Genomic DNA, 25279 nt, shown 5'->3' with positions numbered 1-25279 from the left:
TAAACCCTTCCTTTCGGCCGGGCTCCAAGGCCGTGGGGTACTCCTGGCAGCTTTAAAAGAAAGCTTCCGATCCGGGATGGTTGGGCGAAGACCTCTGGGGGAGCAGGTGCCAAGATGCGTTTGGCTGAGGGAGAGAGGGGCGCCCTCCAAGGGCAGGAAACTAGCGAGCACACGTTGGGCTTGGGGAGATAAAGATCAGGAAGGGCCCCGATCCGGGAGGAGGAGAAGTGCTTCTTTTAGACTCCTCTAGAGCAAAATTTGGGACTGGGGCTGGAAGAACCACCCTGCTTTCGAGCCCTGGGGAGAGCAGCTTCAAAGGAGCACCATATGCCGTGGGACTCTCGGGAAGCCTAGGAGTGACTTCTGGGTCCTGGCATTGCCGGCTAACGGCTGCCCACCCCTTCAACTCCCCGGGATCTAGACCTGGGGTCCTCAAGGAGGTGGGCTAGGAGATCCGCAGCGCGACAGTGCAGCTGGGGCACACACACACTTACGTACCTTGCACGCATGTGTTGGGTGTGTGGAGGGGACGTGCCTCGAGGCTAGAGTGCAAGCACGCCCGGCTCCGCAGGGTTTGGTCCCAGTTCACGGTTACTCCGAGGGCAGGACCCCCCCCCCCCATCCCCAGCTCAGCCCCTTGTGCGCAGGCGCCTTGGCAGGTCCAGAGGTGGCGGCGGCGGGAGCGGTGGGCACGGGCTCGGAGGCTGGAGCGGCGAGCACGGGCCTCGACCCGAAGAACCCCCACCCCCACACACACCCCCGCCGCGGAGGAGGCGATCACCCCCGGCAGGGGCGGGGCGGCGGCGGGAGCATGAGGTGCACATGAGGCGACCGGCAGCGGCCGGACGGGCCGGGGGCCCGGAGGAGGAGGAGGAGGAGGAGGAGGAGGAAGAGGAGGAAGAGGAGTCAGGGGCTCCGGGCCCGGTGAGTGGGGGGAGGGGCGGAGAGGCAGAGTGTAGGAGGAAGAGGACCCTGAGGGTCCTGGGAGGAGAGATTTGGAGGGCACCGGGAGGTTTGGCTTGGGGGGCGGGGCGGGCTGCCAGGGGGAGAGTAGGAGGGGGGATGTCGGGGTGTCCCAGCAGAGGGAGGCAGAAAGGGGCGGGGTAAGGGGTCCCTGGAGAGGTGTTCTTCGAGGGAGAGATGAGATGCCTGGAGAGGAGGGAGAGGATTGGGGGACCCTTTTTGGGGAGTTGGGATGTTCTGAGGACTGGAGGACCCTGAGGATTGGGGGGGGGGGAGGTCCTGAACTTGGCAAAGAATTTCCTTAAAGGGGAAGGAGTGCAGGGTCCCGGAAGAAGGGAAGTCTAGGGCCTGGGAGGCTCCCGGGATGGGGAAACTGAGGGATCAGGGAGGAGGGGACCCTAGAAGTGAGGGTCTTGAGGAGGAAGATGGGGTCTTGGGGGAGGCAGGTTGAGGTGCGCCTGAGCAGGAGGGGCCCAGAAGGAGGGAGGAACTAAGAATTAGGGGACCCTTGAGGGGGGGAACTAAAAACCTGAGGTCCCGAGGGCAGGGGACCGGGGGCCAGGAGGGGGGCCCTGAAAGCTGGGGGACCGGAGAAGGAGGAGGCCAGGGACCCAGGGAGCCGGCGTGGGGATGGCTTGAGGGGCTGGGAGTGGGATGGGAAGAAATGAGGGAGCCTCTGGGAGAGAGGCCTCCGAGAGCCGGGGGCTGGGGAAGGGGAAGAAGTGAGGACTTGGGGGGGTCCAGGAAAGGGGAGGAACCAGAAGTGGGGGGGGCCCGTGGCGGGGAGGGACTGAAAACTGGGGGGGGCCAGGGCGGGGAGGAGACTGAAAACTGGCGGCTGTGGGGGTACTGGGGACCCGGAGGTACTGGGGGCCCGGAGGGGCCTCTGAAGAGCGGCTGGGGAGGCTCGGGAGACGGCGGCGGGGGAGGGGGCCGGGCCCGGCTTCTTCTCAGAGCCCGGGGCCGGTCGCGCCGTCCCCTCCTGCTTTGTCCCTCCGGGCGGGCGGCGGGCGCGCGCGCGGCTGCTGCCCAAATTGGGAGGGAAAAGAAAGGCTGGGGTGGCCCCGGCTGTGCCCCGACTGCTCTGCCCGGGCGGGCTCTGCCTCCCCCTCCTCTTCTCCCTCCTCCTCCTCCTCCTTCTCCGCTCAGCCGGCCCGGCCCAGTCCTGCCCCACGGATGAGGCGGGCGCAGGCGGGGTCCCGGCGGCCCGGGGCCTGAGGGGCGGGGGGGCGGCAGCGCCTGGCGGGGGGGCCCGGCAGCCCTTGCCGTGCACCTCCTGGAGTGGGGAACCGGCTGCTTTGCTCTCCACGTAGCAGCGCCGCGGGTCCGTTGGAAGCGGCGCGATGGGGGCGCCCGCCTGGTGCCTTTTCCCAGTCTAGCCTTTGTCTCCCGCACTGGACACCTCCCGATGCACAGGACCCTGGGGGTTTACTTTTGCCTCCCCTCCGCTCGGACCCGGAGCCCGGGAACCGCGTGAGTACGTTTGAGAGATACAGAGAGGAGGAGAGGATTTGGCGGAGGGGGAGATCCTGCGGGGGGTGGGAGCGGCGGGAAGGGAGGGGGGCAACGACAGTCTCCTTCCCATCCTCTTGCCTTAAAATGGTTGTTTTCTCAGGCTGTGAAACTTTGAGGGCTAGTCCCCAGCCCCGCGCCGCAGGGGGAGATGAGGAGCCCAGACAGGGCTGTTAGCGGGGATTGCCCGGGAGTTTGGAGTTTGGAGCCGGCGGAGGCTGGGGGGGGCGAAGGGGGGGGTGTTAGAGCCCCTGGGGAGTCGGGAGGCTGGGGGGGCGGGGGAAGCTCTTTGGTATTAAGGGGGGGCGGGGGAAGGCTGGAGAGTTCAGTTTTACGTGGTGCTGCTGCTGCTGGGGGAAGGGGGGCGTGAATTTGATTTTGAGTGGAGAAGGGCTCTGCTAATCAGAAACTAACAGGACCTCAGTGTGGCTGCTTTGGGCTTCTTACTTTTCTGTTTGGTGAGCATGAAGCATAGATCCGATGATGGAAGACTAGGGTAAGTGAAGTTTGAATTAGCCGTTTTAGAGAAAGTCACTCCTGTTTGGGGAGGCTAAAAGTATTCTGGAAGTTGTCCTTTTGGTTCCATCCTTCTTTGGATGTGCTCACATCCAAATGAGATAATAGATAAGACAGCGTGGAGGTTATTTCCTTTCTTTTTCTTTCCTTCTTTCCTTTTCTTAAATTCTTTCTTCTTTTCCTGCATTCCCTTCTTTCTTTTTTTCTTGATTTCCTTCCTTTTCTTTCCTTCTTTCTTTTTCTTTCATAGTTTCTTTTCTTTCCTATTCCTTTTCTTAGTCTCCTTTCTTAATTTCTTTTCTTTTTTCTTCTTTTCCTATTTCTTTCCTTTTCTTTCTTAATTTCCTTCTTTTTTCTTTTAATTTTCCTTTTTTCTTTCATAATTTCTTCCTTTCTTTTCCCATTCTTTTTTCTTTTCTTTCCTTCTTTGCTTTCTTCCCTTTATTAATTTTCCTTCTTAATTCTTCGTTCTTTCCTTCTTTCCATTCTTTTTTCCTTGTTTTTCTTCCATCTTTCCTTTTCTTAATTCCTTCTTTCTGGGTTTTTATTCCTTCTGTCCCTTTCTTATTCCTTTTTCTTTCTTTCTCTTAATTTCTGCCTTTCCTTTTAAAGAATTTCTTCTCTTTGTTAATTTCTTACTTTCCTTCTTTTTTCCATTCTTTTCTTTTCTGAATTTCTTAACCTTTTCTCTCTCCCTCTCCTTGTCTTCCTAGATTATTCACTTCTCAGTAAAGAACAATAGTGTGACTTGAGTACACGATTGCTGGGTTTTCCTAAAAGTGCTAGCAAAATCGATGGTTTAAGATAAAAAGATCTTTCTTTTCAAGGTGGCTTTAGTATTTGAAGGAAGGGTGTGGAAAAATAAATAGTGTCCAAGTTCAGAACCTGAAAAGCTGTAAATTGCTGTAGGTCTGCTGGTTATTTCTGGAATTCCATGTTTTTATCTGCCTTCACTTTAAATTTCTCATGTACTACGTAATGGCAGAACCAAAGAAATATGAACTAACTCTTCTGGGTAAAAGGTAGAGGTTTTGTAAATAAATCTGCATCTTCTGTAACTAGAGCTTTAGATGCTGAGCAGGAAATTTGGTTTCCTTGGAGAGAGCTGCTTTAGAGGAAGGATGTTTCGGAGAACATTTGTAAAAGTTGCATGAAAGTTCTCTTTTTAAAAATGTGTTTCATTTTGTAATGGTTTGATTTTGCCTATTGGTGGATATGGCTGAAGGAATCCATAGCACTTTTAAGAGTGTGACAGATAAACCTCTCTGTATTATAAACTATTAAAAAAAACACAACTCTGTCATTTGATCCTTTTTTAGGCTTGAAGGAATTTTTGTTTTTAGTTATTTTCTACCCTGTAAATCCCATCCCCAACTCCAATGAAGAAAACAAGGAAAAGAATTCTAAAGGTTTCTACCTTTCCTGTTATTCAGCCATTGGAGGAACTATTGATTTTTAACCATTGATTTAAGGATTTCTCATTTGAGAAAGCAGCATATTTGATACATCTTATATTGGTTTTTGTCCAATAAGTGCTGAAATCTCTTAATACATAGTCTTTATTGTGTTTTAGGGTTGTGGAAATCCCCCTTATTGGGATAAGCTCTAAGAATATTGACATTCACCCTTACTTAACTCGCCCATGTTATCGGGAATTTGGATCCTTAAACAGATGGTACATAATTTACAATCTAATCTATCACGTGGACAACAGATATTTTGTCCCTACCATGTTCCTAACTTTGTTTAAGGTAGTAGTATTTATAAAACACTTCTAAACCTTTATTCTTAAGTCTCTTTACTGGGTTTTGTTGGATTTTGCTTGTTTTTAGAATTGGGCATGATTGAGCTTAAAAGTTATGTGGGAGAGCTATGCTTATTTAACGTTTTTGTGTGTTAATGCTGCTCTTGGTATATAGAAAAGAATCTGTAGTTCTGATGGAAAAATACCTATTCCTAATAAACATAGGCAAAGAATTTATTTCTTTATCCTTGACATCTCTTTAAGTCTGAGCTCATACCTGGAATTCATATTACAGATACTCTTCCAGAATTTTGAGTAGATTGTATCACTGTCATCTCTTTTAGTTAATTCAGATGTAATGTGCATGGAAGCCAGTGTCTGCTTACATAGGTTGTTTGGTTGATGGGAAAATAGACCCTGTGTCTTCCTTTCCTTTTCTATTAAATCTGAGCGTTTTTGGTTTCCATAGAAAATCTCCAGACTAGTCAGGCACAACACTGTCATGTTCTGGCTAGGGAAGAGCTGTGCCCGGGCTGAGCTGACAAGTCCCCTTTGGCAGTGCGCCCTTTGTGATTCTGGGCTGTGGAGCATATTGCCCAAAGAGGTTTCCTGCAGCAAGGACAGGATCCCTTTGTAGATTTCAGTGTACTCCCCACTCGAAGAAATGAAGTGGTTTGTGGCACGAATACAAGACCGTGGTGACAGTCTGTTCTCTCTGAGGCATCTAGGCTAAGTAAATGCAACTATAACCCCACTCCTTTAAGACACCAAATTGGGAAATCAGCACTTTGATGATTTTTGAGAATTGTGATAGGCATGACAAGGTGGTATAGGAAGAGATCTACTGATGGCTCTTCCTTGAAATAGCTAAAGGCAGGAAAAGAGTGTTTGGTACTTTATCTCAGACCGAAGAAGACAACTGATCTTTTCTTAGTTTGGAGTCAGAACACCCAGATTGAGTGTGAGGCCTGGTTCTGGTACTTAGTACAGGTTTGATCTTCAGCTTTGAGGTTTGTCTGGGCCTCTCTTCCCTCATCTTTAAGAATAGGACCTTTGGACTTTATTATTATCTCTAAGGTTCTTCCCAGCTCAAGATCCTGTGAACTGACTCACCTTGTTTCCTTAGGGAAATCATTTAACTCTCAACACTCCCAAGGCAGTTCTTTGATTTCTGACACCACATTAACCATATATATCAAATCTCAAATTTTTGAACCCTTTGGTGGCCTAATGGTTATATATAGCATGTTGGAACTGGAATTTTAGCAGATAATTTAATAAAATTCCCCATAGGATATAGGAGCTTAAATGAAGTTAGGCTCAATGTCTTCTTTATGATAGGTATGGTGAGACCTGGTGCTATAAAAACAGTTATAAACCAGATCTGGCTTTTACCAGCCTTCAGCAAAAAAAGGGTGTTAGTTGTTGCTTTGCTAACTAGCCAGCTAGGGAGTATAATTTATAATGGGGCCACCAGGAGGCACCAACCTTTCAGCAACTGCTAAGTGGTTTCCTCAGGGGATATATAGTCTATTCAGTGTCAATGCACTGGCGTTTCCAAAGACTTCCATATACTTCTGCTCTCAGAGGGACATTGGTTGGTATCCAGGTCACCTGGACACTGGCCCCAGGTTTAATCCATATCCAAGAACAGGGCATCAAATATATTCCAAACTTAATAAAATAGGATATTTCATATCTCTTCTCTAAAGCTGCTACCATGCATTTGGACAACCTGATTGACTAACCAACCTCACAGTAGTAATTGACTTTTTAATTTCCACATGATCAATTAAAACGCTGTTGTAAAAGAGCTGGTATATAGCAAAACTTATCAAGGAGCTTCTTTTCCTGGTCAACTTTCCAGTCTTTAAGACCACTGTTCCTGCCTAGGCTGTGAGGAGAGGAATTGGGTAGGGAATTGCACATATAGAATTTACCCATATTGACTTGGGCAAGTAATTCAGAAAAAAGATCTGCATTCGACTCCATCTGATCCTGTCTGTGGTTTGCAGACTAGCAGTTGCTAGTCTTATTCAGTCTCCCTTCAGTGTTTATGGTCTCTGCTGGTCTGTCTTTGCCACATCCCCAACTCTTTAGCCCATCTCTGCTCCCCAACATCACCCTAGTTCAGGGGTTCTTGACTTGGGGTCTGTGAACTTGCTTTTAAAACTAGTTTGATAAATGTATTCAATATACTTGGTTTCCTTTGTAATCCTATGTGTTTTATTTGTTGCATTTAAAACCTTTATTCTGAGACTGGGGTATATAAGCTTCATATGACTGCTGGGTGGGGGAAAATCTATGATGCAAAAAAGATTCAGAATCCCTCTTCTAATTGTACCACTACAACACCAATCTTGGTTGGCAGTTATGATGAGTCACAAGGAGCAAACAACTTGTGGGCTACCTTGCTCTATCTGGAGCTCCTGATTTTAGGAGCCATTTTACTCTTTGCCTTATGGAAGGAATGGAATGGTTGGCTAGACTAGTCTTTTTAAGGGCAAAGAAGAGGAAACTTGAGCAATCTGCAAAATGTTAGCTTATATTTCCTAACTTTCTTGGGGCCTGTTATCAACCCCCACCACCTCCATGAACTTCTTGGAAACTTTTTTGTTTGGATTTGTTTCTTTTCAGTTACACATAGAAGAGTTTTTGACAATTGTTTTTTGACATTTTGCAATTTAGATTCTCTCTCCTCCCTGATGTGGCAGATAATCTGATATAGATTATACCAGCACTTTTATGCAGTACATATTTCTATATTCCTGATACTATGGCAGAAGACATATCATACATATAATAAATACAGTAAATATACACATACAATAAAAGGCCTCATAAAGGAAATAAAATGAAAGATGGAATACTTTGATCTGCAAACAGACTACAACAGTTCCTTCTTTGGTAGTGGATAGCATTTTTTATCGTGAGTCCCTTGGGGTTATCTTGGAACCTTCTTTTGCTGACAATGGTTTAGTCTTTCACAATTGATCATAGTATATAGTATTTGTTACTGTATACGCTGTTCTCTTGGTTCTGCTCAACTTCACTTTGCATCAATTCATGTAGGTCTTCCTGGAGACTTTTGAAACACCCGTTATGTTTAGAGATTGCCCTTGGATTGCTACTCCTTGTAAATTGAAAATTTCTCCTTAAGCCATTTACAGGGACCTGAAGTAACTGTTCTCCATTTCTAGTTAATGATAATGCAGAATAGATTTCTGATGATTGCCTTTATGCCTATTTCTAACAACTACTCTGATTTTTGTTTTGGAGGCTTTCTGCATTATTGAGCTTGTGTATTCGGAGAGGATGAGGTGTATACTTAGTTGATTGATGAATTCAGGGTTTCTAACAAGCATAAAATTTTGCTGTTGACTTTCCAAGTAAACAAATTTTGAGTGGCATAGCCTTAGGAACATTGCTTAGGATTATTCTAACAGACCTCACTTGTAGGTCAGTCAGTAGGCTTTATATGCTTACAACACACACGAGGGCTATGGTCACCTGAGGTACATGGGACAGAAAGATTGACACCACCATATCTGGTTGTGGTCACAGTTTTGGAAATTGAACAGTTGATTTGTTTCATTCACAAATGTAGTTCAGATAGTAGATGTCAAGCAGGCAGACAAGGGGGTTGACCCTAATCCCAAGGAGCTTTGGACACTCTGTGTACTGTGTCATTTTCTACCCAAGCTTCATTGACTCTTAGAGAAATTACTACAGATTTTTAAAATGCTGTGAGATCCTTAAATACTAAATAAATGTTAACTGTGGTTGAAAGAATCAAGCTGTAGTGTTGAAAGAATTATTATGGAAAATAATAGTTGACTGGGCAGTTTTCAAAGGAAGAAATCCAAGCTTTTTCAATAGCCATATTTTAAAAAATGTTCCAAATCACTATTAATAATAAAAATGCCAGTTACAGCAACTCTGAGGTTCTCACACCTATAGATTGTCAAAAATGCCAAATGTTAGAAGGGCTGTGGGAAAACAGTCATACTAATGCTGTGAAAATTGGTCCAGTAATTCTAAAACACAATTTGGATCAATGCCTCCAAAGTCACAAAACTAGGAATATTTTTTTTTGACACAGTGATACCAATAGGTCTATATCCTCAAAAGAGGCCAAAAAGAAGAAGAAAAGAACTCATGTAAAAAATTTTTTATGTCCCTTTTTTTTGTAGTGGTAAAGAAGTGGAGACAAGGGGGTGCCCATCAATTGGGGAATGGCTGAACAAATTATAGTATTTGAATGTGATGGAAAACTATGCCATAAGAAATGATAAAAGGTTAGGTTTTGGCGAAACCTAGAAAGACTTACGTGAAGTGATCCACAGTGTAGTGAACAGAACCAGGAGAACAATTTATACCATAACAACATTTTAAATACAGTGTCAAAAGACTTAAGAACTCTCATTAGTGCATGGACCAACCATGATTCTAGAGGACTAATGAGGAAGCATTATTTCTTCACTTTCTGATAAAGAGGTAATGGGCTCAAGATACAGATGGAAACTAACATGGCCAATGTGAGGATTTGTTTTGCTTGATTATACATTTTGTTATGAGGGACTTTTGTTTCTTTCTCTCCCCCAACCCGATGGGGTGGGGGTGGGGAGATGTGGGAGGGAAAGAAACCAAATATTTATTAATTGAAAAAATAAAAATGTAAAAAAGAAATTAATAATTGATATTACATTGAAAAGATATTGGAAAATTTTATGAGATCTGAGAGGTTAGCTTTTCTGATTTTGTGAAATATATCATTTTGTCTCTCAATCACCATAGAAAGAACTCATTGAATTGACTCGGTGATTCTGTGGTTGATCCAGAGGACCAGGCCTTACTTTATCCTGACAGATTTCCAGCTTCCTGATAGGTTGTTGATGGTCCTATTGGCCCTAGTCTGTCACTCAAGCAGTTATTTTGCCATTACTGCGGAAAATATTTTGGTGAGAACAGGCAAATAGTATTTACCTAAAGGAAATCCTCCCTTTTTCACCACAGGGAATCTGTTGTTAGTGTGTCTGGCCTAAATGGTTTGTCCTGACCTCCCATTCCAGTTCAATAGTAGACATTCATGTTATCTAAAGTGAAAGCTTTGTGCTATAGGATGGGCAGTTCAAATATGTGCTCTTCTCAGTCACTCAGAAAGGAAAGCTTCCTTTGTGCTTGGAAAAATCATTCAAAGGGGGAAAAAAATGTAGAGTCTATGTTTTTTTTTTGGTTGTTGTTTTTTTCCCCCCTCAGAGAATCTATATATTAGGAGCTCTAGTATGCAGAGATGAAAAAGGGTTGGAAAAATATGTTTATGACTTGAGGAACACCCAGGGGTCAGATTGAATTTGTACAGTTTACATTCTGCTGGACAAATTCACCTTAGTTACCAGTTGCTGAGGATGCTTTATGTAGCGATGAAGGTGGACTTGCCATTCTGAAATTCAGGTAAAGTAATTTTTTTGAATGGAGGGAGCCACGTGTACTTTGGAAGAGATCTGGTGTTTAATTCTATCATTTGAGGAAAATAGCTGTCTTTGTTTTAGTGGCTTGCAGTGTGTGAACATGTGGATGGAATAGAAAGTAAAATAAGCTTAGAGATGATGGTCTTTGGAAAAGTAGAAGAATTGGAGTACCCCATTAGCAGAATTTGAAAGGGTAAAAAAGCCATCGTTACTTTTGTCAGTATTATAAAGCCATCAATAGTTTAGGGGAATATATGCAAATATAACATTTCTCCGGGAAATAGGAATTTTTAGTTCATGATGAAACATGATAGGGAAATTTTTCTTTTATAAAAATTACTGGTTTCTTTTATATTGCAATAATTTCTGGAAATACTCTTCTCATCCCCCCTCCGTTTCCCTTGTAATAATGAAAAGCAGCCATTATATCACCCACATATGTCACATTTGACATGTGTGGTTTGCCACTCCCCTCTCACTACAAAGAAAGGAAGATTTGTTTCATCATCTGTCGTCTGGAATCTGTATTGATCATCGGATTTAATCTGTGTTCATCTGCCTTTAGAGTTGTTTTCACTGTGTCTGTATTGTTCATTTGATTTAGCTTATTTGTACTATTTTATACAAATCTTCCAATATTTATCTGAATTTATTATATTTTGTCATTTTTAACAGGATAATAAATATTCAGTTACTTCCACTCAGTTTATAGATATCAACTTTATTTCTAGCTTTTTGTCCCCACAAAAGTGCTGTTATGGATGTTCTGGCATCAGTGAGACTGTTCTTTTTGTCTTGGGCTTCTCTACAGTATGTGTCCAGTAATGAGGATTGCTGGTGGATGGAAGGGAAGGAACAGTTTCATAATTTCTCACATAGTTCTAAATTCATTTTCAGAGTGATTGAATCCTTTCATAGCTTTACAAACAATTTTAATGTGCTTGATTTCCCTTTAAAGCTGACTTTTCCATCTTTTATTATTTTTGTCAGTTGTCGGTGAGAGGTGATAAATTTGTATTTTCTCTTACTCCTGTTTGGAGCATTTTCCCAATATGGTTGTTGGTGGTTTTCATTTCTTCTTTTGAAAAATTGTTCATCTCCTTTGACCACTTTTCTCCAGTAGATTCTTAAGATTGTTTTCTTTAACCCCCTTTATAGGAAATGGAAACAAGAGATGGGCCCAACATCAACATATGTAATTCTCATATAAAAGAAATCATAAAGGAGTTGGCTAATTGTGTGAACAGGCGTGTTTTGAAGTGTGCTTCCATTCACCTGTTTCAAATATAAAAGTAACTTTTAGGCAGAGATTTTGCCATATTTTATGAGAAAATGAGGAGAATGGTGATATGGTATTAGACCAAATAAAAATTTTCCAGTGTTCTTTATTTGATCTTACTCATAGTAACTTTGATGCAAATAAGAAAATAGATCCTGTTCATTTGTACAGATTTGTAGTGAGAACTTTTAGCTTTAAGGAGTGAGCTGCAGTGTTCTCTTTAAGTTGTGGAGATGTTTGGACATTTGTATATTATTCATCTCAACATCATATTACTTAGTGGCAGACCTTGGATAAAAATTACTAGAAAAAAGAAAGAAAATGAAAGTTCTTTGTTTCTTTCTTAATGCATTTTTGTATTTGAATCTTCAAAGTCCTGAGTAGGGTGAGTAATGAAACTACTGAAGTGAACATATTATTTGCAAATTTTACATAATTATAACTTTGAATAGTACAAATTCAAATACACAGGCCTGCTTAAAATTCATTGTTCACACTAAATTGGACCTAGCTGTATTATATCCAGTCTTGTATTCAGAGAAGATGGAGCTGGGAAAATGTTTCTATGATTTGAGTACCACTGAGCTTAAAAAAAAGTTTTCTGAGTTCATAAATTAAGATGTATATTAAAGCGTTATTATCGTAAAATTCACCATGAAGTGGTATTCAATATCCCAACTAAAGGAGAGAATGATTACTGAATTTTGCTGAATTACCAAAAGAATATTGTTGTTTCACATATAAAGTTATTTCATATCTTTTGGTCTGATAATTATTCTAGTTGCAGTTTTTATTATCTCCCATATCCCCAGGAGTTAAACTGATCTTAAGGAGTTACATGTTAATTTGATGGATTTTGAATCCTTACCCAGCAACATACTTTAGAATTTACATTGGGAATCTTTTCATTGAAAAGTTGCCCATTTCCTTTTCTTTTTTTTAAACCTTTACCTTCTGTCTTAGTATCAATTTTAAGATGAGTGTCAAGGGCTAGACAATTGAAATTAAGTGACTTGTGCAGGATCATACAGCTAGGAAATCTCTGCAGCTGGATTTGAACTCAGGTTCTTCCGACTCCAGGGCAGGCACTTTATGCACTGTGATATCTAGATGCATGCCCCTAGTTTCTTTTATTCTAAGTAAGCTTTTTCTGCTTTGTCCCATTCATTGTAGCTTCTGTTTCCTTCTTTCATATTTAGTTTTCTGGTCTCATTTTGCCTTCAGAAAGAGCATTTTTTATTTTGTATATTATGAACTTGATTGTATTAGAAATAGTTTACATTTGACTTCGCTTTGGCAGAGGCATGTGCTTTTCTCCATATTCCAGTTCAAAATATCTGGTTTGACCTGAATTTAAGAGTGTTTGAATGTCACGGACTTTTTTTTGCCCTCTTATGCCATGAAAGAAATATCACTTGTTACTCTTTGGCAATGAATCCTTCATTTCAGGTTGCGCCAACTTCTCTATGTAGTCCCTGTGGGTGGTGGGTATTTTTCTTCATCCTTACCATCTGTCTTAGAATTGTTACAAAGTATAGGTTCCAAGGCACAAGAGCCGTAGGGGCTAGGCAGTGGGGAGTTGAGCCCAGGGTCACACTGCTAGGAAATGTTTGATATCAGATTCTAATCCAAGACCTCCTGTTTCTAGGCCTGGCTCTCTATTCATTGTTACGTAGCTGCCCCTCATTAAGAGTTCTTAATGTGTTGAATGAAAATGAAATTTTGCAAGTGCATGACACCACTGCTTCTAATAATGCCCGGTGGCCCCCACCCCAGGCCCATTGGCAAATCTGACTACAGAATACTTTTTAACTTGGTTTTATTCCCTGCACATTAAGTGTTCTTGTATCTGGAACCTCGATTCATTTTCAGACTCTCTTGGGGGAAAAAAATCCATTGTCATGTGCTGATTACATAGATTACTATTTGCTGGTCAGATGTCGTAAAGGTTTTGCTTTGGAATTCTCACCAGCTGATTATTAAATATCTGTTATCACCCCTCTGGAATTAGCTTTCCCTTAAAATGCACCATTTAAAATAAAATTAGACATCGTAGTCTCTTTAATTGCGTCTTTGCTACTTCACATTAAGCATTCCCCACAAGAGTATGAATCATCATCTGTGGAATTCCTAGAGAGTTGTTTCTCTCATGACTTGTAATACCAAAATAGTTAAATTTGAAATCTTAGTGGTTATTCACAGTTGACTAACTTTGAACTCATGCTACTCCTTTTTCTTCCTTTTTTGATTAATGTTATGCTTTAAATTACAGAAAGGTTATTCTGACCCTGCTGGGAATCTTTTTGCATGTGCTCACAACACATTCATTCATTCCTTCCTCCTTCTCCATCCTGAAGATTTCTGTAGAATGGGTCTATGCTATCCATTGTTTTTGTTGGTGTTGATATTCCCTCCTTGGTATATTGTAATCCTTTTATGCTTTAATAGATAATTTTCTGTCGGAATTGGGCCTCAAAAAATTAATACTTTTTATCTAGTCTTGTGGCTCAAAGCAACCCTTACTAAATGTAGGTAGATGGCTCAGCCCCTGCTTAATGCTATCCCACTTTGGGTGGGACTTTAAGAGAGCTAGTGCTCTGCTGACACAGAACCTTTGATGATCTTTGTGGACAGTTCCTGGCCATCTATAGGAAGCCCAATGGCCTAATGGATAAAGCACTAGCTTCCTAAATCAGGGATTGTGGGTTTGAGGCCCATCTGAGATAGAGGACTTATTTTTTGGGCAGCTAGGTGGCACAGTGGATAGAGTGCCAGGTCTGGAAGTAGAAAGACTCTTCTTCCCAAGTTCAAATCTGTCTGGCCTTAGATAACTTCCTAGCTGTGTAATCCTGAACAAGTCACTTACTCCTGCTTACCTCCGTTTCCTCATCTGTAAAATGAGATATGTAAACATATTTAAAATAGGTACTGAATCTCATTTATTTCATTGGTCCAGATAATTCCCAGACAAAGAAACTCCCTTATCAATGTAGATAGTCACCTTCTCTGAAGCCTGTAATCCTTAGGAGTCACCTAGAACACTGGAAGGTTACGTGATTTGTCCAAGGTCACTGTCCAGGACATGTCATATATGAACCTGGACTGAGACCAATTCTCTATTCATCATGCTATACTTGCCTCTTGTGTGTGTACTAGAGATGTATAAAACACAAAGCCAGTTTTGTTTTGGGGAATTGACACCTGAAATAAATTAAGACGCCCCCACCCCCAAGATCCATAAAACTGTGGTTAGCGGTCACTGTTCTAAGATTTGACGATTTCATGAGCCTGAGGTTTATCATTTTATAACTAAGATCTAAAATTATAGTGTCATGATCTGTCTTGATTTTAAGGGTTTGGGAGTAGAAAACTTGGTTTTAATGTAGCTATTTGTGCTGAACTGGAAAATTTTAAAGTTTTTAAAAATAGTTTTAATACTTAGCTATAAAAAAAGTATTTTCAGTGATTATACTGGCTTCTGATTTGTTGCTAGCAAGAATTTAAAAATTGGCCAGAAAATGTTTGCAATGGGAGCCGTTACCCATTTAATTGGTTAAACTGAAACCTCAAACATTGTTTTATACAAATCTAATTGGAAAGAATTTTTCAAAGCTATAAATAAAAAAGATATATTTGGAATAACTGTGTATTTGTGGTCAGCATTATAGTAAGGGGATTGTAACGGAAGAAATGAGTCAGATAATCTAAATGTATTTAGAAGTTGGTTCCCACCCCACCCCCCTCCAGCCCACTTGATAGTAAAGAGCACACAGTGGAAGTAATGGGATGGTGCTATATTAAAATAAAGATAAGCCTTGGCCCCAAACATGAAGAAGTTTCTGTGATGCAATTGGAAGGGCAACTTGCCATTGGCTATTGGAGGGTTAGCCATGCCTTTGGGAGCCTTTATTTTTTATTTTTATTTTTTATGTAATTTTTTCTCAATGAACAAAAAAATCTATTTTTTTAGGCAGCTAGGTGGCACATTGGATAGAGCGCTGGACCTGTAGTCAGGAAGACCTGAATTCAAATCCAGCCTCAGAAACTTAACTATATGACCCTGGGTAAGTCACTTAACCTGTCTGCCTTAGTGTCCTCAGCTGTAAAACAAAAATGAAAATAAGTTGTTAACCTTTGCAAACCTTAGAGTGCTCTATAAATGCTACCTGTAACTGTTTTTCTTCTTCCCACTTCTTTCACATATACCCTACCCAACTGAAAAAGAAAAACAGAATCCCTTATAATAACTATGCATAGTTAAGCAAAACAAATTCTTGTGTTGGCCATACCCAAAAAATATATTTTCAGTCTGCACTCTGAGCCTGTCACCTCTGCCAGGTGAGCAGCATCATTAGAACTGTGGAATTTTTGGTTGGTCACTGCATTGATCAGAGTTCTTAAGTCCTTCAAAGTTGTCTGTTTTTACAATGTTATATAAATTGTTCTCCTGATTCTGCATTCTTCACTCTGCATCATATTCATACAGGTCTTCTAAAGTTTCTCTGAAAAAACCATCCCTTTCATCATTAACTTATAGCACAATAATTTTTCATTACATGCCTATACCATAATTTGCCAGCCATTCTCCAATTGATAGGCACCTCCCATATTTCTGGTTCCTGCAAAAAAGATATGTATATTTTTTTTACATATAAGTTTTTCACTTTGTTTTTTAACTATTAAGGGTATAGGCCTAATAATGATATCACTAGGTCAGAAGATAGGCACAATTTAGTGACTTTGGGTGCATGATTCCAAACTATTTTCCAGTATGGCAGAACCCAATTCATAGCTCCAACCAATTGTTATATTAGTGTACCTGCCTTCCCATAGTCTCTCCAACAATTAATGATTGATATTTCTAGCTCAAGTGACCATTCATTTTTTTTAGAAATGGACATAAAATTGTTAGTTTGGTTTTCCCTTCCTTTAAAAATCTATCAACTGAAAATGAGAGAAAACTCAAGTAAAATTAAATCCTAATACCTACTGCAGATGTGGCCTATATCATCCAGGAGCCTACAATCTAATCTGACTGGAAAAAAAACAGGATAACGATTTAAATACTAAATTGTGTGGTACTAACTGATACTGGCTTTAAATCAGTAATAGTTAAAAAGAACTGGGGGGTTTAGCTTGGGGGAGAAAATGCCTACGTGACATAGGGAGTAGGAAATCAGACAAGAGAAAGATGACTATCAGTAACTCAGAAAAGCTTCATGGAAGGGGTAAAATGAACTGGGCTTAAAGGAAGGCTAAAAGGAGAGGATGAATGCTCAAATTATGGTATAGGAATATAACGAAAAATTACTGGTGGGGGGGGCAACAAAGGGACAGGCATTTTTAAGTGTCTGCTTTATACACTGGGCTGAGAACTTTACAGATATCTCATTTGAGCCTTATAATAATCCTGAGCATTAACATTGTTATTTTCCTTATTTTGCAATTGAGGAAACTGAGGCAGACAAAGCCCTGCACTCTATTCACTGCACAACCTAACTGAATTACTGAGCATCATTAATGCCTATCCTGAGTGTAAAAAGGGTAAATATAAGGTCTGAAGCCATAGATGCATTCGTTTCTCTCAAATAGAGATATTAGAGGGATAGAAGTTGTTGATAGTCCTGATCCCCATCATGCCTGCAGCAGTGTGTGTGGCGTTCAGTTCCAGTGACCAGATTTTAGGAGGAACATTGAGCTCATGTCATATGGAGAAGAAAATGCCTAGATGAAGTACTTGAAAAGCTTTTGGGTTTGAGAAAGATTCCTTTTGTTGAGTTTGGCCCCTTGGGGCAGAACTAGAGGAAGAGATCAGAGTTGAAAAGAGATAGATTTTAGCTTGATGTGGAGAAAACTTCTGGACTTTCTAAGTTTTGAGATGGGGGGGGGAGGGCAGGGTTCTGCCTTGCCAGAGGGCTTGAAGCAAAAGAGCTTCTGTCACCAGGTATATTATAATGGTGATTTAGGGGTGGGGGTGGAGTTTAGTTAGTTGGCCCCTAAGGTTCCTTCCAACTTTGAAACTGAGATCTGGTATATTAATTACATGCTTTAGGATGTCCTCCCTCACCAGGCTCCACAGCTGGTGGCAGAGGCTTGGTGAGGCAGGAATACAAGTTAAGGTATGTGTGGGGGGCCAATTAGGTGGCACAACAGAAAGAGTGCTAGGCCTGAAGTGAGGACGTGGGTTCAAATGTGGTCTCAGATAGTTACTAGCTGTGTGACCAGTCACTTAACTCCCATTGCTTAGCCCTTACCTCTCTTTGGAACCAATATTTAGGATCAATTCTAAGACAGAAAAGTTTAAAAAAAATATGTCATGGCCAGTTAGGTTGTTAGTGGATGTGTTGATGAGTGATTAACTCTTGGGGATTTGGAGACCAGTCCAGGACACTTTTCTTAATTTGACTTTTTACTAGGTCAGTTAAAGCAGATAATTTTAGTGGTATTTGATTTGGGTTCACTGTGGCATAGCTCCCCTTTCTGTGTCATCCTGGCATTTAAAATAATTCCCAGACTGCTCTCATCCTGCCTTGCCAGTCTTCCAGTACACTGTTCTCTAAGTGCTGTTTCTCAAATTACGTTCCCTCTTCCTTTTCTGTGACTTATACCAGCTGACCCCTAGGTCTGTGCAGTTCGTTCTCTCTTTCCTTTCTTCTGATTCTTGAAATCCATCCCTGATTTCCTTTGAGACCCAGCGCAAGCTCACTTTTTATAGGTAGCCCAATCTACAGTTACATTGTATTTGTTGTCTTTGTGCTTTGTATATGCCTCTCTTGTGTTTTTAACCATATATGTACATGTTTTTCCCCATTCAAGTCAATCATTTGCTCATGGGTCTGTAATGCCAAAAAATTTGGCAAATTTACAATAAAACAACTGAAGCAGAGCCCCAAGTCAATAACTGTTTATTAAAGGGACATGCCCCTCCTTCAACAAAAAGATCCCAGACCTTCCTTTTAGTCTGAGACCCTTACTTTTTCCAGAATACAGCTTTTATACTCTTCAGGGTCTAAGTCAATCTTGGGGGAAGAGGGGAAATAGGGTTAAGTGATTTTCCCAGGATCAGACCAGTAAGAAGTGCTGAAGAGTCTGGATTTGAATTTGGGTCCTTCTGACTCCAAACCCAGTACTCTATCTAGTACACTTTCCAGCTGCCCTTCAGCCCAGGCTTATTCTACCTGGGCAGTCCAGGCAGCTTTAGTACAAATTGATCATTGATGGATTCCAAACTCTTAGTATATTCCCTTAAGTCACTAAAACAACAAGTTAGGCACATGGCAACCAACCCCTTTTCCCCTGTCCACATGATATCACTAGCAAATGGACCCAGCTTGATCTGGCCCAGTGAGGCTGCTAGGTCTTGGGTCCAACCCCTTGTCCAGGCTGGCCTAGAATGGGTCACAAGAAGGAAGTAACATGGGGTGGAGAGACTCTTAAGGCTTTCCACTGAAAGTTATGTTTCTCCTAATACTTACATGTTCAGGCCTAAGATGGAGACTTCTTTCTATCATTTTGCATGATATGCTGACAAGTTAAAGCTTAACATAAGAGGAAAGAATCTCCTAATTATATCCTGTATTAAAATAACTATCCTTAACTGACTAAATATATGTATATATTAATGTCTGTTAATCAAAAGGAATATCCAAGAAATAATCACTATCCTATTTATGTGGAGTCACATTAGATATTACTAATGAATATTAGCATAGGGATAAAATCTTTGACTTAAGATGAGCAGGGGCCTACTCAAACAGGATAGGGATCAAATTGTTTCTCATAGGTGGTTACTTTTCTTCCCAGAAATACCTTAAATGCTTCTTTGGCTGAATTCCCAATTTTTTTCCTTTGGTAATTAGATACAAGTGTGTTGGATATATCAGTGTGGGGTGGGAGAGAGGTTGGAGGGTTGTAGCTTGAGTTCCTTTTTTTTTTTTAATTATGCTACTATTCCTTTTCCTTTTTTGGTTTCTAGTGGGTGAGGAATAATCTTGTTTGAGGGTCTTTTTACTGAATGCTTACAGAATTTGTCATTGGAAATGTTAAAATTAACAAATAGCTCTGGGAAATTTAAACAGAAGGGTCCAGTTCTCTCCCTCTCCCCGTGGCAATATGTAGATTCTTTTCATTAGCATTTTGTTTTCTATATTTAGAAGTCCTAAATATAAAACTGGGCAATTTCTTGTATTATTTCCTTCATTATTCAGTTCTTTTGATTTGTCATGTTCCTCAGGGAAACTTATGATTATTAGGTTCACTCTGTGCATCCTTTCCTCAAGGTGAATTGTTTTAGCTTGTCTAGAGATTATATATTGTTTTAATTTTTTTTTTGCCTTTTGCTTTTTTTCTGTGAGATTTTCCTTTGCTTCAGTATTTTTGTATTTTAAATCTGCTACTCTCTCATTTTTACAGCTTTAGAGAAATTTTTTTTATTTGCCCATCAATTTTTTTATTTCTGCATTGAATGCTATAACTTCTTTTTTTTTTAATTTTTTAATTTTTATTTGATCATTTCCAAACACTATTCATTGGAAACAAAGATCATTTTCTTTTCTTCCCTACCCCCTCCCACCACCTCTCCCATAGCCCACGCGCGATTCCTTTGGGTATCACATGTGTTCTTGATTCAAACCCATTTCCATGTTGTTGGTATTTGCATTAGAGTGTTCATTTAGAGTCTCTCCTCAGTCATATCCCCTCCACCCCTGTATTCAAGCAGTTGCTTTTCATTGGTGTTTCTACTCCCACAGTGTTTCCTCTGAATGTGGATAGTGTTTTTTCTCATATATCCCTGCAGATTGTTCAGGGACATTGCATTGCCACTAATGGAGAAGTCCATTACCTTCGATTGTACCACAATGTATCAGTCTCTGTGTACAATGTTCTCCTGCTTCTGCTCCTTTCGCTCTGCATCACTTCCTGGAGGTTGTTCCAGTCTCTATGGAATTCCTCCACTTTATTATTCCTTTTAGCACAATAGTATTCTATCACCAACATGAATGCTATAACTTCGGACAGATATTCATGCCTTTTTTAACTATTATGGAATTCTTTTTCTGTCTTTTGGGATCCCTCAAGATTCTATTTCATTAGGTATTGGTTCACTTGGTAATATTGATTGAGAGATTTGTAATAACCTCTTTAAATATATAGTTCTCATCCTTTCAGTTTTATGATCTTCTTGTGGATTTGTCTGCTTGTGGTCTAGTTTTTTTTTTTTGGTTTTTCTATTTGAAATCTTAGTGTGTTAACAGTATTTCATTCTTTTTTCTTGTCACTTTCTGACTTTTTTTTTTCCTCTTTGATGATCAGCCCAGAGTTTTAACCTGCTCTGTTTCTGACCTGGCTGCTTTATCCCTGTTTAGGCAGCCTGAGGGCTCCTTAGAACTCACCATAGCAGTGCTAGACTGAATTCAGTCACCATGTCAGCTTTAGTTCTGCTTCTCAGACCTCTCAAGCTCAAATGAACCACCAGTCCAAACTCCCCAAGAGCAGATACTACAGGTGTGTACCACCCTGCCTGACTTTGGGGTTTTGTTTTTTGACTTAATAAGACTTGGGAAGATGTTTAGATAGATATTTTTCAGTTCTACATCCCCTCTATATTCATTCAATAAGCCTCCTGTTATAAGCTAGGCAATTGGGATACAAAGACCAAAATGAAATCGTTCCTGTCCTCTAGAAATGTTTATTTACTCTGTGTATAATCAATGTGTACACTGAAGTCAGTAAAATATATACAAAACAAATGCAAAAATGAGGGGGGCCCAAATACTGGGGGAAGAACTACTAATAATTAGAGAACTGCAATTGAAACATACTCATCAGATTGTCAAAAATAACCAAAAAATGAAATGATAGTTGTTAAAAGGAGTATAGGGAAACAGACACACTACTGATGCATTGTTTGGTAAAGATGTTAAATTTGTACAGCCATTCTGGAAAGCAGTTTGGAACTATGTCCCAAAAGTCAGACAGCAAACTTTTTTCTGAGATGGGATTATTTAAGTATTCTATTTCCTCTTTTGTTAATCTAGGCAATTTATATTTTTTGTAAATATTCATCATTTTCGCCTAGATTGTCTGATTTGTTGTCATATAATCGGGCAGATTAGCTCCTGATTGATTTAATTTCTTCTTTATTGGAGGTAAAAATCACCCTTTCCATTTTTGATAATGGCATATTGATTCTCTTCTTTCCTTTTTTTAAATCAAATTAACCAATACTCTATATTAACAGCAAACATTTTTTAAATGCCTACTATATGCCAGACACTATACAATGGGCTGGGGATACAAAGAAGGGCAGAAAGGCAGGTCCTGTTCTCAAGAATGGGGAGACAACATATGAACTATTGTGTACAAACAAGGATACACAAATATAAATTGGAAATAATCAAAAGAGGAGAGGCATGAAAATTAAGAGGGAATCACTTTCTTAGAAAGTGGGATTTTAGCTAGGACTTGAAGGAAGCCAGGAAAACTGATAGAGATGAGGATGGAGAGCATGGAGGACCACAAGCAAGAAGGACAGCCAGGCAAAATGTACATATCCTTTGACTTGGCCATACCACTACTAAGCCATTATCCCAAAGAGAGGAAAGAAAGAAGACGAGGACACATATGGTGCTATAAGAAACAATGAGCAGGATGATTTCAGAAAAAGCTGGAAAGACATCCATGAACTGATGCACAATGAAATAAGCAGAACCAGAAGAATATTGTACACAGTAACTGCAGTATGGTACAATGATTAACTGTGATAGGCTTAGTTAGCTACTTTCAGCAATACAATGATCCAGGACAATTCTGAAAGACTTATGACAAATAATGCTATCTACTTCCAGAGAAAGAGTTGTTGGACTCAGAATGCAGGTCAAGGCATAAAATTTTTCACATTAGTTTATTTATGTTTTAATTTTAAGGTTTTGGGCTTTATATGAGTATTCTCTTACAATAATGACCAATATGGAAGTATGTTTTTCATGATAATACAAGTATAACCCAGATCAGATTGCTTACTATGTCTAAGAGGGGAGAGGGAAACACTTTGGTTCTTATAATTTCAGGAAATGTATGTTGAAAATTGTTACATATAATTGGGAAAATAAAATGCCTTTAAAAAAAAAGAAAAGGACACATATGCACAAAAATATTCATAGCAGATCTTCTAGTGGCAAAACCTGGAAACTAAGGAGGTGCCCGTCTATTTGGGAATCACTAGACAAATAAGTTAATGACAAACAACCACCAGGGAGATCACTCACTAGTTTCTCTTTTGAGTTCAAGTGCATATGCCACTTCTCCACTGTTTCCCTCCTTCCTTATTGATTTCAGCTCTTTTCTTTTCAGTTTCTTTCCTTCTTTTGTCTATGTTCTATGTTCTATTTCTAAGTATCCCTTTCAAAGACTCTTGGCAGCCTGATTTCATAACTCCTTTAACTCCTCAGTTTTAATCCCCTTCCCCTCCAGGCAGCCATAGCCACCTTTGTAGCCATCTTCCTTCACTCTGGTGCTGCCCTGCTGGCGAGAAGGACTTGAACCCCTGGTGCCTACAACATATATATATATACTCTTCAACTCTAACCGGATTCTTGCTGCAGCTCAGCAATCTTTGTGGGCAATGAGTTTCCACTGTATTTTTTCTCAATAGCTATTTCTGTTTTCCTTTAGGCACCAGAGATTGAGGCTGTCTAAACAAAAGTGCCTGTCTCAGAGCATTTTTGTGGTCACATTGTCCTCACCTTCTCTTTCTTTCCTATCTCAAGAGATGGTATTCCCCTTCTATCATCCTTTCCAAAGCTTAGTATCTTAGATTCAGGTTTGGAAGGGGCCCCAGAGACTATCTGATCCATCTTCCTCATTTCATAGATGAGAAAACTGAAGTTCAGAGAAGTCAAATTAAATTAGGTGACTTGCTCAAAGTCACATTGTTGTAAAGTAACAAAGCCAGGTTTTGAAACCAGGCCCTCTGGCCCTAAATCTAGCAGTCTTTCCTCTAATCTTTTCTCCAATAGATTCCTACCTTATACTAAGTTGATCTTTCTCCATCAATTATATCATTTTTGCCCATAAACATATTCAGGATTATACTACCTTTAAATAAATTCTCTCCCCCCTCCCCCCGCTTTGAACTATACTATCTTATTTCTCTGTTTCTTTGCCAGACTCTTCTTTTTAAACACTTAACTTTCTATCTTAGTAAGACAGAAGGGCAAGGGCCAATAAGGCTAATAATAATTAAGCAAATAGAGTTAAGTGACTTACTTGGGGTAACAGAAATTATCTGGGACCAGATTTGAACCCAGGTCCTCCCAACTCCAGGCCTGGTATTCTATCCACTATATTCCCAAGCTTCCCCCCAGAACTTTCCTTAAAAGGGGATGTGTACTGGTCACCTTCATTTCCTCACCATTTCTTCATTCCTGTCTTTATAATCTGCTCCTCTCACACCACTTTCCTAAATGAACTCGGGAGTGTAACCAGTGACTTCTGTTTGCAAAATTTATCCTCATTTTTCCAGGGCAGTAGTTGAAATTTTTAATTGTATCTACTTAGTTTTCCTTTCCTCCATGTCCTTTTAACACTTTTGGCTGCCCTCTCCCCCTTGAAATAAAAATGGCCTTTCAACTTTAACTTCTCTGATCCTATAGCCACTGCAAAAAATTCTTATCCCTTAGCCGTGTAGAACAACTGGAGACCATTTAAGTGTGCAATCGTGTGGATCAGTCTATAAGCACAAGAGGAGAAATTAGAGAAAGGAAGATCGTTGTGATTTAGAAGAGTTGAGGAAGGCTACTACAGAGGTGGAATTGAAGTATGGGTAAGTTTTATATAATGAGAATATAAGCTCTGAAGGACATTCACTGAGTCCAACCAACCCCCTTATCTTACAGATGAGGAAACTGAGGTACAGACTGGTTGAGTGATTTGCCCAGGGTTAACAATTGGTTGGTATGTGAGTCAGGATTTAAAACCCAGGTCTTTCTGACCCTGGGTCCAGTGCCCTATCCAATGCACAGTGTTGCTATTCTTCAGAGTATCTTGTAAGCCGGTAACACATAAATGGTCACATAGCAAAGAAGTGTTAGAGATAGAATTTGAACCCAATTCTTACTGGCCCCAAGTTCAGTAAGCTGTCCACTACTCTATGTTATGATTGCTGATGTTGTCATCTTTGTAAGTGTCTATTTGGAATTAGTGCAAAAATCTAATGCAAACATTTCCTGTCGTGACTATTACGCAAAACATTTGAGGATATGGAAGAATGAGAAAAAAAATCATTGGACTTCCTTGAATTAAAGAGCTCAGTAAAAATGGTATGTCTGAAAATTTTAAAATCATCAATCAAAACAACAAAAAAGAAAGAAAAGGAAGGGCATCCCAGGCAGGAGAGCTGCAAAAAGCATAAAGACAAGAATGAATTGGCTTATCCTTGTGAACACAGTCGATGGATCTGCCCACTTGAATGAATGGCCTTGAAAACCAGGCCAGGTTTGACTTGATGCAAAAGACAGTTGAATGTTCTTGAGTAGAGAAGTGACATATTCCCAATTTAGGAGCATTTAGTCAACAAGCATCTCTTAAGTACCTACTTTAAATCAGGCAGTGAGCTAAATGCTGTTGGTACAAAGAGCTTCTCTTTAAGTTCTGAAATAGGGTGGTAGTAGTCAGAATACAAAGGAGAGATTGATAGGGTACTGGCTAAGGAATAAAAAGGTAAATCAATGAAACAGATTAAATACAAAATATACAGGAGTAAAACCAACATTTTAAATAAAATTAAAATCCCCA

General features: G+C 40.5%; 1 protein-coding gene across 13 annotated transcripts in view; it reads left to right on the top strand.

The window, feature by feature from the left end:
- The first annotated feature begins 658 nt into the window (after positions 1-658).
- Positions 659-25279, top strand: part of GJC1 (gap junction protein gamma 1) — a 45237-nt gene continuing 20616 nt past the window's right edge. For 2 of the 13 annotated variants that reach the window (XM_056816974.1, XM_056816970.1), the window contains exons 1-3: positions 2200-2440; positions 15456-15549; positions 24166-24308. The gene's annotated coding sequence lies outside the window, so the exon portion shown is untranslated. Of the gene's footprint in view, positions 925-2199; positions 2441-2858; positions 2972-15455; positions 15550-24165; positions 24309-25279 lie in introns of those variants that run through there. The other 11 variants (XM_056816975.1, XM_056816971.1, XM_056816977.1 and 8 more) reach the window with 11 other exon arrangements.

This window comes from Monodelphis domestica, chromosome 2 (assembly GCF_027887165.1).
Source record: "Monodelphis domestica isolate mMonDom1 chromosome 2, mMonDom1.pri, whole genome shotgun sequence".
NCBI classification, from domain to species: Eukaryota; Metazoa; Chordata; class Mammalia; order Didelphimorphia; family Didelphidae; genus Monodelphis; species Monodelphis domestica.
The sequence above is the reverse complement of the archived record's forward strand: the minus strand, read 5'-3'. Positions and strand labels throughout refer to the sequence as shown.